Consider the following 14,114-nt stretch of genomic DNA (forward strand, 5'->3'; position numbering starts at 1 on the left):
TTCATTCATTCTTTCCTTCTAATCATACCTTTTCATTTGTGGAAAAACAGGTCTACAAAGAATAGATGATGGACCCAAGTACACAGGTCTCAGGATTCATGCTGGAGGTTTACCCAGGAGGCATATGTGCGTCACATGGACTCCTCATCTATGAATAATGAACAGAGGAATAATGAACAGGTGTTAACTTGGACAGCTCCTTGAGATACAACCTAGACCTTGCAAAACAGAGGAGACTCATGCCTTTTCTCTAGCTTCTAAATTTATTATCATTAGAAAATTTTTATCCAGCTCCTCCTTTTAGCCTCCATGGACACTACATTAGTTGGCTGTTAAGATAACAAGAGGATATATACCCTTGGAAAGAAAGAGATTGAATCCCAGATCCTACATGCAGCCCTGTGCTGCAGCTGCCTGCTTAATGAAATGGCATTACATATGTGATGAGGGGTTAGTATCCTAGACTTTCTCCCAAGCCGTGCTCTGTGCCCTTTTCCTGAAGGTCTACATATCTGTAAGAAGGAAATGCATTCATATTCACAAGTAAATATAAAGCAGACTCGTGATGCCCTCAGAACATTAGCCTCTTTCCTTGTTCTGTGAATCAACAATTCCGGGGATCAAAAGTGCCTCATTGCTTTCAGAGACAGTGACTAATAGCAAGGCATATACTGTTTCTCCTCAAGGTTCTGCTTGGTTCCACAATATAGAACCAGAAGCAATTTGCTAAAAGAGAGTCCTATTTAAGCCTCTCTTACATAAAGTGATATTATGTTAATAAAGTCTTTTCACCTTCCTTAACAATGTGTCTTAACACTGTCTAGAACTGGACTCTATAATAAGAGGTTGGATCTGTGACATATGTGCATGTTTATGTGAATATGAATATATAGCCAATCCTTTTGCAATTGAAATAAACAGTTGTTCAAGAATAATACCTTATAAGGTTTTAGTGACCAGCAAAAACAAACAAACAAACAAACAAAAAAAAACAAAAAGCAAAAAAACAACTTTAGGATTAATTATTGAATAGCATATTTGGCCTAAGTGAAATAATGTGACCCCGTGAGGAATGAAGCACACTAAACAAGACAAGGGGCACAGGTTAAAACAAATGCTTTGAATCTAACATGTCTGTGATCTTGGCTCCTCTACTCCACAACCATCTGTGAAATGAAGATGGCAGTATCTACTTAAGCTGAAAGGAATGCTAGAAACCATGTTACTATAATGTACTCATAAGGGAAATGATCCATAAGTTATATGTAAAATTATCAAGAGCATGTAGTATAATGTGGAAGGAAAACCAAACACTTTTAAGGAAAAAGAGAAGACCTGAAGTCCAATTTAATATTTAGTAGCATAATGAAATTAGAGGTTAGCAACAATATTTAAAAACTGCAAACTACTATTGTCCCAGATATCACATGAATATAATAGTACTTATTTCATAAAAGTGTTGTAAGTTCTAAGATTAAGTGAGCTTGCTAATATTAAATATGATAAGAACATTATGGAATAGAGTCCATGTTCCATAATTGGTAATGTCTTTGGTGTTCCTGACATACAACTGAATTGATTGCTCTTGAAGGAATTTGCCAACATTAAAAATCAAACATGTTTAGAACAGACATAGAGAAATCATATATATATATGTATGCCTATATCATACATGCATATATATACTATATATGTCTATATCATACATGCATATATATCACCAATGATTATAGAAGAAGAAATCATTAACTTGAGAGAGTGTGGGAAAACATAAAAAAGAACAGAGGGAGAAGTAGACATTCAAAAACCATGAAAAATTCACATCCAACTAACTTAGAAAATCATCCCATAATTATTCCTAAAGTATTGTTGATGGTCACAAAAAGTCGATTTCATGAATAATGGCTTCCGGATAAATTAGGACATTTCTATCCCTTTTAAATCACCCCCTCTCTTTCTTTCCTGTTTGCTTGTTCACCTTCCTCCAGCATGGACAAAGTAGCTGGCAGCTGGAGATGAGGGAACAGGAACACTTTATCCAGGTACCATTCTCTCCCCTGAAGGCAAGACCCTCACTAACAGAGCTTCCATTCCCCTGCTTCAAAATGCCTCTATTTTGTTGACGGCTCTGCCAAGAATTCCCCATTACTTCTATTTCATTGCATTTTCATTGTCCTGGCCCCATGTTGTGCCATGCCAAACACTGATGCCAAAAGCAAGAGGTCCAGTGGAAAAGAATTCATGCCCAAAGAGCCCCAGAGCCCCTCTGCTGAGAATCTCCTGACAGCCTGGCCAGGGTGGAATGAAATTTCACTAGCAGCTGCAGCAGCAGTTCACGGCCCTGTGAGAATGTGACATCTCACTCTTTCATTCAGAAGGCTTCCTGCTCTGCGCTTATTTCACTTTGCCGCCTCCGGGACTCAGATGCTTTCATAGAATTGATGCACACCCCTGGGAAATTTATTTGTCCTCTGATATCATCCATGCTAATGCTCCCCTCCATTAGCCCAGATAATCAAGAGTTGACTATACATAGAACTGTGGGGGATTACAAAAGCACTTATAATCTAATGAGAGAGTGAAAAAGACTGAAAGATTTTTTACAAACAGGAGAGAGAACTACAAACATACATAAACCAGCTTATATTACTTTAGCTAAGCAACGGAATTAAAGGAGACATGCTAGGGAGTAACTAGGACAGATGGCGCTAAAACTAGGACCATGTTTAAGTGTCCCATAACATGCTTATGTGATACCAATCAAAATAGTATTAAAAAAAAAGCCATGGTCAATAACAAATATTTCTGTGGGAGGAAATTCAGGTAGGGAACTATCATCCTATTGGGATCTGATCTCTCTGATATTAGTTTTAAGATAATTGCAATCCATCTTGGACCCACATGAAAATAAAAGCACAAGCCAGGGCCAGCTGTCATTATCGGCAGTAGCCTGTCCATAGTGTACTTTAAAGAGCGTTGTAGGTTAGAAATGGTTTGCATGTATCTCCCAAAGACACGTGTATCTGAAGCTTGCTTGCCAGTGTGGTAAGGTTAAGAGGGGGTAGCACATTTCAAGAGGTAGGGACTTATTGTGAGGTCATTAGGTCACTGGGGGCACTGCTTGTGGAAAGGACTAATGGGATTCTCATAGGATCTAAGATAGTTCTCATGAGAAGGTCATTACAAAATAGAGTGCAAACAACCTCTTGGGACTGTCTGAACTCTTCCTTCATAATGTTTTGTCTCTCTTGCTTTCACAGACACAGCATAACATCAGCACTGAGCTTCTAAAACTAATCTCAGTGAGCATCTTTTTCCCTATTAACATTTCTGCAATCAAATGTTATGTTGTAGCAACAAAAAGTAGACAAATAGAAGCATTTATGAACAGAGCATTAGTAGACCATTCAAGTCATATATACTTGTACAGGCTCAACACATGCTAATAGAACAGATCCCTGAAAATGCCACATTTCAGCACTTTTCATGGGTACTAAGTGTGGTGGTTTTAATATGCTTGGCCCAGGAAGTGGCATTATTTGGAGATGTGGTCTTGCTGGAGTAGGTGTAGCCTTGTTGGAGCAAATGTGTCACTGTGGGCATGGGCTTTAAGACCCTAGCCCTTGTTGCCTGGAAGTCAGTTTTCTCATGTCTACCTTTGGATGAAAACGTAGAACTCTACCAGACCCACATTTACCTGGATGCCGCCATGCTCTCACCTTGATGATAATGGACTGAACCTCTGAACCTGTAAGCCAGCCACAGTTAAATGTTGTCCTTTATAAGTGTTTCTTTGATCATAGTGTCTATTCACAGTAGTAAAACCCTAACTAAGACAGAAGATGGTACCAAGGACTAGGATTTTGCTGTGATAGGCCTGACCATGTTTTTATTTGGAGGAATGTAGACTTGGGGCTTTGGATTTGGAAAGTGGTAGAATGCTGTAAGTGGGGCTTAATGGGCCAGGCTAATATGAATATGGAAGACTGTTGCTGAGAGATCTACATCTTCATCCAAAGGCAAACTGGAGAAGGCTGCCGTCCAGGCTGTAAGGGTTAGGGTCTCAAAATCCACCCCCACAGTGACACATTTCCTCCAACAAGGCCACATGTCCAAATAGCACGACTCCCTGGGTCAAGAATATTCAAAGCACCACACTAAACTTTATCAATTCTTCCTTTCCCTTATTTATATATAGTTACAGACAGTGCCAGTTCAATGAAAGTGATTTGGCTAATTTTCTAGTACATTAAATTTCTTTGTAGAAAAATAGAAAAATAATGTCTTGGAGTGATTAGCTGCAAATTAAATGAAGTAACAGTAGCCACTTCAACAGCAGGTATTTTGTTGGTTTGGTTTGGTTTTTAGTAAGATTCTGGAATTAGCATGTGGTGGAGATTCTAGATAACTAATGGGAATTTATGGAAATAAATGCTAGTTTTCTCCTTTTCATTTATAGCAAATAGATGGTCTACATTCACAGAGAGAGTTGTATCAAATTCCTCTATAATGCTGTCCTCCAAAAAGTATATATGGGGTTATTTTCATTAAATAATTTTGAAGGAAAGCTGAGCACAAACACCTGAGTGGGTCCTTTGGTGAGAAGAGGAGAGGTACCCAGAGCATATATTAGTGGGATTTCAGTTATTGTCTGACAGTTCCATCACCATAGTAATAGGCTTCTACCTCCAAGAACAACAAAAGCCCTGCTGAAACTATGATAATTTATTAAACAAGATGAAAATATCCTATTAAGGCAGAAAAAAAAAAAAAAGCTGGTCCTGGATGAGATGTCTGAATATTAAGCAAACGCGGAAGCTTTGGGGTTCTCTAACAAGAAAGCATCTGCTCAGCACCCCACTGTAGTCTAAATTAGAAGATAAGGAAGAGAATTAATTTCTAGCAGACATGACTCTACAGTCATATTTCTTCCATAGTGGTTAGGAAAATTCAATAATCCAGTCTCATTAGGCAAAGGGGGAAATCAATCTCAGGTTTCCACAAAGGCCTCATTATACCTTCATATACACACATTTACTTTGTTAATTAAAATAGAGCACACTTGTGTTCCTGTCAATGAAACAGTTGAAGAACAGGGAAGATCTTGAGAGTGAGCGTCCACTCAAACAAATCATGTGTTAAATTGACAGAGTGTCTCTTATAAATAATACTAGTCTGATTCTAGACTACCAGAGTAGGTGAAGGGTTACAGATGACATCATTAGTGATAGGTTAAAAAAAAACGCTAAAAGATGTAGGTCACAGGCTGCTAAACTTGCTAAAGATGTGAGCACACTCTCTGCAAAAGGACGCCAGCAACAGGCTACACACTGCTGTGTTGAAGAGGAAGCTAGTACTGGTCAGCTCACCTGTCGAGATCATCTTCTGAGAGTGTTCTGAACTGTTTACAGTCATCAAAGGCGGCGGCCAGTGCTGAGGGCTGCCGCTGACTCTCAGTCTATAAGAACATGTCCACCAAAGGAAGGCTGTGGACAAACACTTAAGAGATTGCTCTGGTGAGAAGAGGACAAACACCAGCAACATCTTCAGTGGGGAGTATAAAATGTATTAACACACACACTTCAACAGCCTCAAGAGCAGAGAGGAAGCCATGGTTGCTGCTGGGAGTAAAATGCTAGATGCTTTCAAAGCCCTGGATGCACCAACAAGATTGTATTCCTAGGATCTTCTTAAAGCTGCATTTCTTCACTCATGTAAACACTGCTAAGATGGAGCTGCATGGTAATTAGTAGCATCTGTTTGTGTGTTTATAATACTTGGTGTTAATTTTTTTGATGATTCATGAATTTTACAACTATGCTATTTTATTTTTATTTTGACATTCTGTTATGGATGTAATATTTCATTATAAATTTAATTTATTTTTTTCTCTAATGCCTATATTTTACAGATGTAATAATAATTATGCTGATCTCTTTGCGTGTAGTTTCTAACTGAGTCCTCTTTACTAATACATCTGCTTATAGTTTTCCCACTGACCAAATAGATTGTCTGTGTAGTCTTTCTGAATGGTCAAGCACTTTAAATACAACACTTTGTTTAATACATGCTTTGAAAATGTTTCCTTTCTCATCCTTTATTCATAATATTTCTCAAAGAAAAAGCTTTAATACTTTTTCTTCAACTTGTGACTTTTAGTATAAAGCGTTTGTTCTTTTTGTCGAGTCTAAAACTTCTTTGTTTAGTTCAAGACCCAAGCAATCTCCCAGTTTACCTTTAACCTGTAGGTGCCAAAGTATTTGAAGTGAATGTCTTGTAAATTATACAAGATTTTGTTTTTCCCATTCTACTAAACTCTTAATTTATACATTAATACAATTCATATTTAAGGCATTTATTGATCTATTATAGCTTAAACCCAACATTGTATTTTCCTATTTATTATGTCAATTCCTTAAACTTCTGCCTTCTTTTCTTTTCAGTGGGTCAGTTTAATATTGTCTCAGAATTTTATTTTAATTTATTTATATGAATAATGTTCTTGGAATTTTCTTAATGATATCTTCAACTATTGTAATATATATAATTGACATCGCAGTACATTTTCCCATATCCAGTGGGTTACATTTTAACTTGTGTGGTTTGCATACATTTAATTTGCTTTAGTCTCTTTATAAATATAATTGTCCTTTGGATATGTATTGTTTTGTTTAGTTTCATACATGAATATCACTTTTTTATCATAAACTTCCAACTCCACCTTTTACCCCCCTACATTCTCTTTTTTTAATATCCTCATCTTATCTGTCAAACAACTTGTTCCTGAAGAAAATTGGCTCTTCCTACCTTAGCAGCTATCTCTGCCTGTAGCTTTTTAGTTAAGGGTAGCACCTTGTGAGCCCATGTCCTTTCCAAGCCGAAGTGTAACTAATGTAACATCCTGAGCATATCCAGAATATATTGACTCACAGAAGCATTCCTAGTCTTCTGGCTCTTCCTATCTTTCTGTCATCTCTTCCACAATGGTTTTTTTGTGTCTTGCACGGAGAAGTTGTGCTATAGATGTTCCTTTTAGGTATGGGCATTCCAAAGTATGCTCATCTCTGCATGTTGACAAACCATGATAATAGATAGCCTCTCTCTGCTCCAAGAACAGAGTTTCTTAGGTGGAGAATGAGAATAGTGTTTTTTTTTTTTTTTCTTGAAGACAAGGTTTTACTGTGTAGTCTCGCCTGTCCAGGATCTCATTCTGTAGACCAGGATGCCCTGCAACTCAGATTCACCTGCCTCTCCCACCCAAGTGTTGGGATTAAAGGCAGGAGCTACCACCTTCTGCCAAGTATCACATTTCTGTGGGTATAAGGATAAATATCTGGAAGGGAGTTTTATGCTGTATCCATTTATTTTAAAAGGTAAGTTCTCCTTTAGGGTCTATGACCTTTCCAGCAATAGATTCTTGGCTAGACTTATAACACCAAGCCGAGTTCCTTCTAACTGAATGAGCCTTACATCCAATCACAGAGATGTTGATTTTCCTCATGGTAGTTGTGCCACTATGCATACCTTTAAAAAACATATGCATGTATTGTACCATTATATGCAAAAGTATGCAAGACACCACAGAGGCTAGAATAATGGGTCATGTACCCTGCAGCTAGAGTTACAGCTAGTTGGAAGCCACCCAGCATGAGTTCAACAAATCAATCTCAGGTTCTCCATAAGAGCAGCAAATGTGATTAGCTGATACAGAATCTCTTATGTCCCAATTCTGAGCATATCTTTATGGGCTGGTCATTGCTGTATGGTAGTACCCAGCTTTACAAATAGTTAATACTATTGATAACTTTTCTTCTGTTATAGCTTACATATCACCTTCTAATTGTATGAGAGGCTTCAGAAAGGAATCTTCCAGGTCAATACAAGTTTTATATTTCCAAGTCTCTGTCACTGAAGTGTGTCTTCAGCAGTAGGAACATACCCTCAAGTTCTGGCAAGGAACCAAAAGCAACAATACTAGCCAATATTGTTTTGAGATGGAATCTTGGACCACAAGAACAAAAAAGGAAACAGAAAAACAACTAAAAGGGAGCTATCTCTTTCCTGGCACTAGGCATTTTTGTCTGATAATCTATGCCTTCTAGGGGAAGATTACACTCCTATTTGGGGTAAGTTATATGTATATATTAAACTATATGTATTTATCTATTAATATACAATAAATATTCATATATTATATTAAACTCTATAGTTATACATAGGTATATCCATGTATAGTTATACATAGGTATAACTATAGAGTTTAATATATACAAATAGTTTACTAATATTTAATGTGAAACTTGTAAGATAATACATTTCTCCATAGCTGTCTGAAACACCTTTTTTGGTACGTGATGAGCTCTCTAACAGCCCTGATCACGACAAACATGTACCATCAGGTTTGGCCTTTATCTTTCTCTCTCCTTTGCTCAAACCCATTAGATTTCATTCCTAACGTTTGTCTCCAAGGCTCACTTCATTATTAGGCAATTGCCTTCTTCGTGAGACTAAACACCAAAGTCCAACAGTCAAAATTCATTGATTGACTATACTGTCTAACCTGTAAAATCAGGACTTACTGACTCACCTTAGCACAGACTCCGCCTTTTCTCCTTAAAAACCTACTCCTCCACTAAAACACATGCTGCTGCTTGCTTGCTGACTTTGCCCATCCAGAGGCAGCCATCCCCAACTCCTGCCTGCTCATCCAGCCAAGGTAATAAATATCCTTTGAGCTGAGAGCATTGTGCCTAGGTACATTCTGTATCAACGCCAATGGGTTGTCCAGTCTCTTCAGTATGTATCTATTCCTGCATTTCTAACTCTGATAGATCCCTCATCATCCTCCCCACTTCTCTTCCCTACAGTACCCTAATGGTCCCTTTCTAGTTTATATATTCTGCATTTACTTCAATTATTCATTTAAGCCTACATATTTAGAGCTAGGATCCAAATAAAAGAGAGGATTATTTTCTCAGTCGGGGCTTCATCATTCAGTGTAATTTCATTTTAGGTCCATCCATTTACCTGCATGTTCCATTATTTTGTTTTTTATTTGGAGCTGAATAGAATTCCATTGTGTATCTACACCACATTTTCATCATCCATTCATCATTTAATAGACATACAAGCTAATTGCATTTTCTAGCTATTGTGTATAGAACAGCAACTAACGTGGAAGTAGGAGAATGTAGAGTAGGTAGAACGTATGCCCATGAGGAATCTCTGCTGATTTTCAGAGCAGCTGAAATCTCATCCCACCCCAGAGCAGTTGCATCAACAGTAATTTTTCCCTTTATCCCATTCAACAAGGCTTTTTGTCATTAGTTTTCTGTTCTGGGGTGTGTGTGTGTGTGTGTGTGTGTGTGTGTGTGTGTGTCTGTGTGTGTGTGTCTGTGTTTAAAATTTATTTTCTATGCATGAGTTTTGTGCTTGTCTGTCTGTATGTTTATTCCATGTGTACCTGATATCCATGAGGGTCTGTAGAGCATCAGATTCCCTGAAACTGAAATTATGTATAGTTATATCCAAAGCCACCATCTGGATGCTAGAAACTGAACCTAGGTCCTCTGCAGTAGTAAAGAGTGCTCTTAATCAGTGAGCCATCTCACAAGCCATTCTGATTGTGATAAAAATGAAATCTCAAAGTAGCTTTAATTATATTTTCCTTATTGCTAAGGGCACTGAACATTCAAAAAATTATTTCTTAGCACCTCTAATTCTTTTCTCTAATTTTAATTCTTGAGAATTTTGTGCCTAGTATAGTTTCTTATTATTGTTTTCACTTCTTTATATATTCTCAATATTAATCCTCAATCCTCTCTTTATATAAAGCATATTAAGTATATCAAGTATATATTGTATACTATATATATATATATACATATGTACATATTCAGGGCATATATCTACACATATACTCATATACTCAATCTGAGTATATAGTTATACATATATACACTATATATATACACACACATATATATATATATACACTATATATAATGTATGTGTTTATATTTTTTGAAGAAAGAAAAGGATAGACAGGTAGATAGATAGAATAGATAGATGAATAGAGAGAGATCTGATTCTTTTCCACTCTGTGGACTTCTTCACGCTATCAATTGTTTCTTTTGTTATATACAAGCTTTTTAGTTTCATAGCATCCTATCTGTGAATTGTTGGTTTTAATTCCTGAGTAAGTGAAGTTGTAGTGAGAGTTCCCTGTACCTACATCTTGTAGGATATTTATTGTGCACATTTTCTTATAGCTGCTTTAGAGTTTCATGTTTCTCACAGAGGTTTTTGATCATTTGCAGCTGAATATAATTATTTCAAATAAGTTCATATATATACATTGAGCACCAAAGCAGTTTGTGTTAAAAGTTTGTGTGTACAACTGGACAATGTGCAGAGAATTAGAGACTTTGGAGCACTCAGTTGTAAATGTGATATTTTCAACTCCCTCCCCCGAAGGCTCAAGATCTATATAGGAGAGCAGGCAGAAAAGAACCAGAGGTAAGGGCATCCTACAGACACAACAGCACTGATACACACCTGACACTATCCATCAGTTCAAACCAGTCAAAAAAGGAAAAGGAGAAACAAACACCTTTAATCAAGAAGTTATTTATTTCCTGAGATTTCCTGGGAGAGGGAAAACTAATTCTGACCAATAGAATATCAGAATATATCAACAATGCTCCAAGACATGCCCTATGCCCAGCAGTAGTTGACAAATACAAGACAGACTAGATTTTTTAAAACTATTTATTGATTCTTTGTGAATTTCACAGCATGCATCTCAATTCCACTCATTTCCCTTTCTCTTCATATCTGCCTTCTACTCTTGCAACCTACCTGATGTCGAAAAGATAATTAAAAATTAAAAAAAGAAACGAACATGATCTCATTGTCAAAGCTGTAGTGTGTCACGGGATAACCTATTGTCTACACATACTTATTTGCAAATGTTGTTTGCTGTGGGGACAGGTCTAATTAGGCCTACAATCGTAGGTCTCTGGCTTCTGTTACACCATCAATACTGGATCCTCACCAAGACTGCTCTCAAATGTCCCGCTGTTGCCCTGTCATGGAAATCTGGCAGCTTTGGATCTTCAAGATCTGCCCCTTCAATCTCCCCAGCAGTTCAGGTATGGGATAGAGTTTATGGTGGGCCAACACAAAGCCCTGTATCCAGGCATGGGTGGTCGATGTATATGTCAGTCTGCTATCTTTCCTGCACCCAATACCACCAGACCGAGCTCTCCAGCACTGGACCAGGCTAGTTCACTTAAAGCAGCAGCAGCTGGCAAGAGCAAGGTCAACTCTCCCACATTCATAGCCTGGTGGTGGGCTTACCCAGGCCAAAGCCACCAGGGTCGGATTTGCTGAGCTTCCCAGATGAGGTGAAGGGCTATAAGGCACTTGCCTACCAGGGGTGGGGTCAGGTCTCTTGATGGTAGTGAGGGGAGTAGAGGGAACAGGTATCTTTTCCTCACCAAAGCAGAGGAGAGAAATGGCAGAGCTAGCTCTACACAGTCCTTGGACATTAGCATGGTCCCAGGCCACAGCCCATACCAGAGACTTTTGTGTAACCTTTGTTGGAAATATGAGCCATGGATATTGACACAAACCCTTTGTGCTACATGGGCATGGATCTAGACATTGTCCTCAGTGGAAAGCATAACCAGGACCTTACCATGGCCTCAGGTGGCTGTGTAGGCTACTTATATCAGGCTATCATTCCTCTCCACAGTCAGTCACTAATTCTCTCTTGGTAGTGCTCAAAATGTTTCTCTTTCTCTCCCATCCCTCTACCACAGAACAGAACATCTTAGTGGGCTCTGCTTCAGGCAATGCTATGCAGCAGGGCATGTGGGCTTCATAATGTGCTTTTCATTTTTGTTTAGGATTTTCTTATTTTATGGTTTTGTTTTTCCTCTCTGTGTCTCTGTGTCTGTGTCTGTGTCTCTGCCTCTCTCTCTCTCTCTCTCTCTCTCTCTCTCTCTCTCTCTCTCTCTCTCTCTCTCTTTCTCTCTCTCTCTCATTTATGGTTTTATTTCTTATTTTTTTTGAAAAATAAAAAGATGAGCAAAAAGTTGGGTAGGAGGTTTGTAGGATCTGAGCAGACTTGGAGAAGAGAAACAGTATGACTTTGAAAATACTTTAAAATAGAAAGTATGTTTGTATGTGAAGTGTCAAATCAAATGTGGGGAAGTCACAAGAATTAAGACGTCCATTCTTCTTTACTCCAAACTGCTTTTCTTTCTGGAATCTTGAGCCTTCCTACATTATAATTTCCATGTTGTTGATGAAACACCAGTGAGCCTTTATATGAGGATTGGGGTGCGAGTAAGAAATCACCCATTCATTTCCTTTCACCTCAAATATCTAAGAAATTAGTCAGATCTACCATGCTTCCCAGTTCTGTTTACTTTCAAAAGGTATCTGGATGTCTGATTTTAGAATTTGTGGTTCAATTTTTTTCTTTACATTTTTAAATAGTTGAAATATTTTCAGTGCTTTCTTTTGTTCTTGATGGTGTCCAGAGATAACACTCTTGCTATGAGCTTGTGTTTTTCCTACAAATAAACAAAACAAAAACAAAACCAAAAACCTACATCTCGTCTTAGAACGCTTTCAGCTCCTTTTGGTTTAAGTTCTCTCTCACTGACCTAACAATGTCGGTGTGAATTCTTCGATTACCTTCCTAAAGATTCACATGGCTTCTGAAGTGTATAGGCTTGGGTCATGTCTTTTGACACATTCGCCAAGTTTTGCCTCTTCCTTCATCAAATTCACTCAGTCACTGTGCTCTGTGCTGTACCAGGATAATGAACAGGCTAAAAGTTCATAACTTATTGCAGTGCTTTTGGATGCTGCTCCTTAAGTTAATTTATTTTCTGAATGCTCAGATAGCATAAATTATCTTGATTCACCTTCATCTTCATTCGTTCTTCTTCTTATTATTTATTTTTATTGTAAAGATGATAATGATTATTTACAATCCAGCTGTTACCCATCTCCCACTCCCCCTCCCACAGTTCCTTATCTCATTCCTCCTTCCCTCTGTCTCTGAGAGGATGCTTTCCCACCCCCAGGATGTTCCTGGGGCTTCAAGTCTCTAGAATGTTAAATACATCTTCTCTCACTGAGGCCAGACCAGGAAGTTCTATTCAGTATGTTCCTAATCTTGTTTACTCAACAATATTCTCTTATTTTTGTATTAGTTGGCTTTCTATCTTCACAATGAATACATAAGGTGATAATTTTATACTTTAACACCCCACTCTCAGCAATGGACAGATCATGGAAACAGAAACTAAACAGAGACACAGTGAAACTAACAGAAGTTATAGACCAAATGGATATAACAGATATTTATAGAACATTTCATCCTCAAGCAAAAGAAACACCTTCTTCACAGCACCTAATGGTACCTTCTCCAAAACTGACCGTATAATTAGCCACAAAACAGGCCTCAACAGATACAAGAAGATGGCAGTTATCCCATGCACCCTATCAGATCACCACGGACAAAGGATGTTCTCAAATTTTGAACAAAAAAACAACTGAAAACACGCATACACATGGAAAGTGAACAACACTCTACTCAATGATAACTTGGTCAAGGAAGAAATGGAGAAATTAAAGACATTTTAGAATTTAATGAAAATGAAGACACATCATATGAAAACTTATGGGACACAATGAAAGCAGTGATAAGAGGAAAATTCATAGCTCTAAGTGCCCCCAAAAATAAACTGGAGAGAGCATATACTAGCAGCTTGACAGCACACCTGAAAGCTCTAGAACAAAAAGAAACAAATTCATCCAAGAGGAGTAGATGGCAAGAAATAAACTCAGGGCTGAAATCAACAACGTGGAAATAAAAAGAACTATACAAAGAATCAACCAAACCAAAAGGCAGCATTTTTAACAAATGGTGCTGGATCAACTGGTGGTCAGGATGTGGAAAAATGCAAATGAATTCATTCTTATCTCCTTGTACAAAGCTCAAGTCCAATTGGATCAAGGACCTCCACATAAAACCAGATACAGTGAAACTAATAGAGGAAAAAGTGGTGAAGAGCCTCGAACACATGAGCACA

The sequence above is a fragment of the Mus musculus genome, chromosome 4 (genome assembly GCF_000001635.26).
Source record: "Mus musculus strain C57BL/6J chromosome 4, GRCm38.p6 C57BL/6J".
Taxonomy (NCBI): Eukaryota; Metazoa; Chordata; class Mammalia; order Rodentia; family Muridae; genus Mus; species Mus musculus.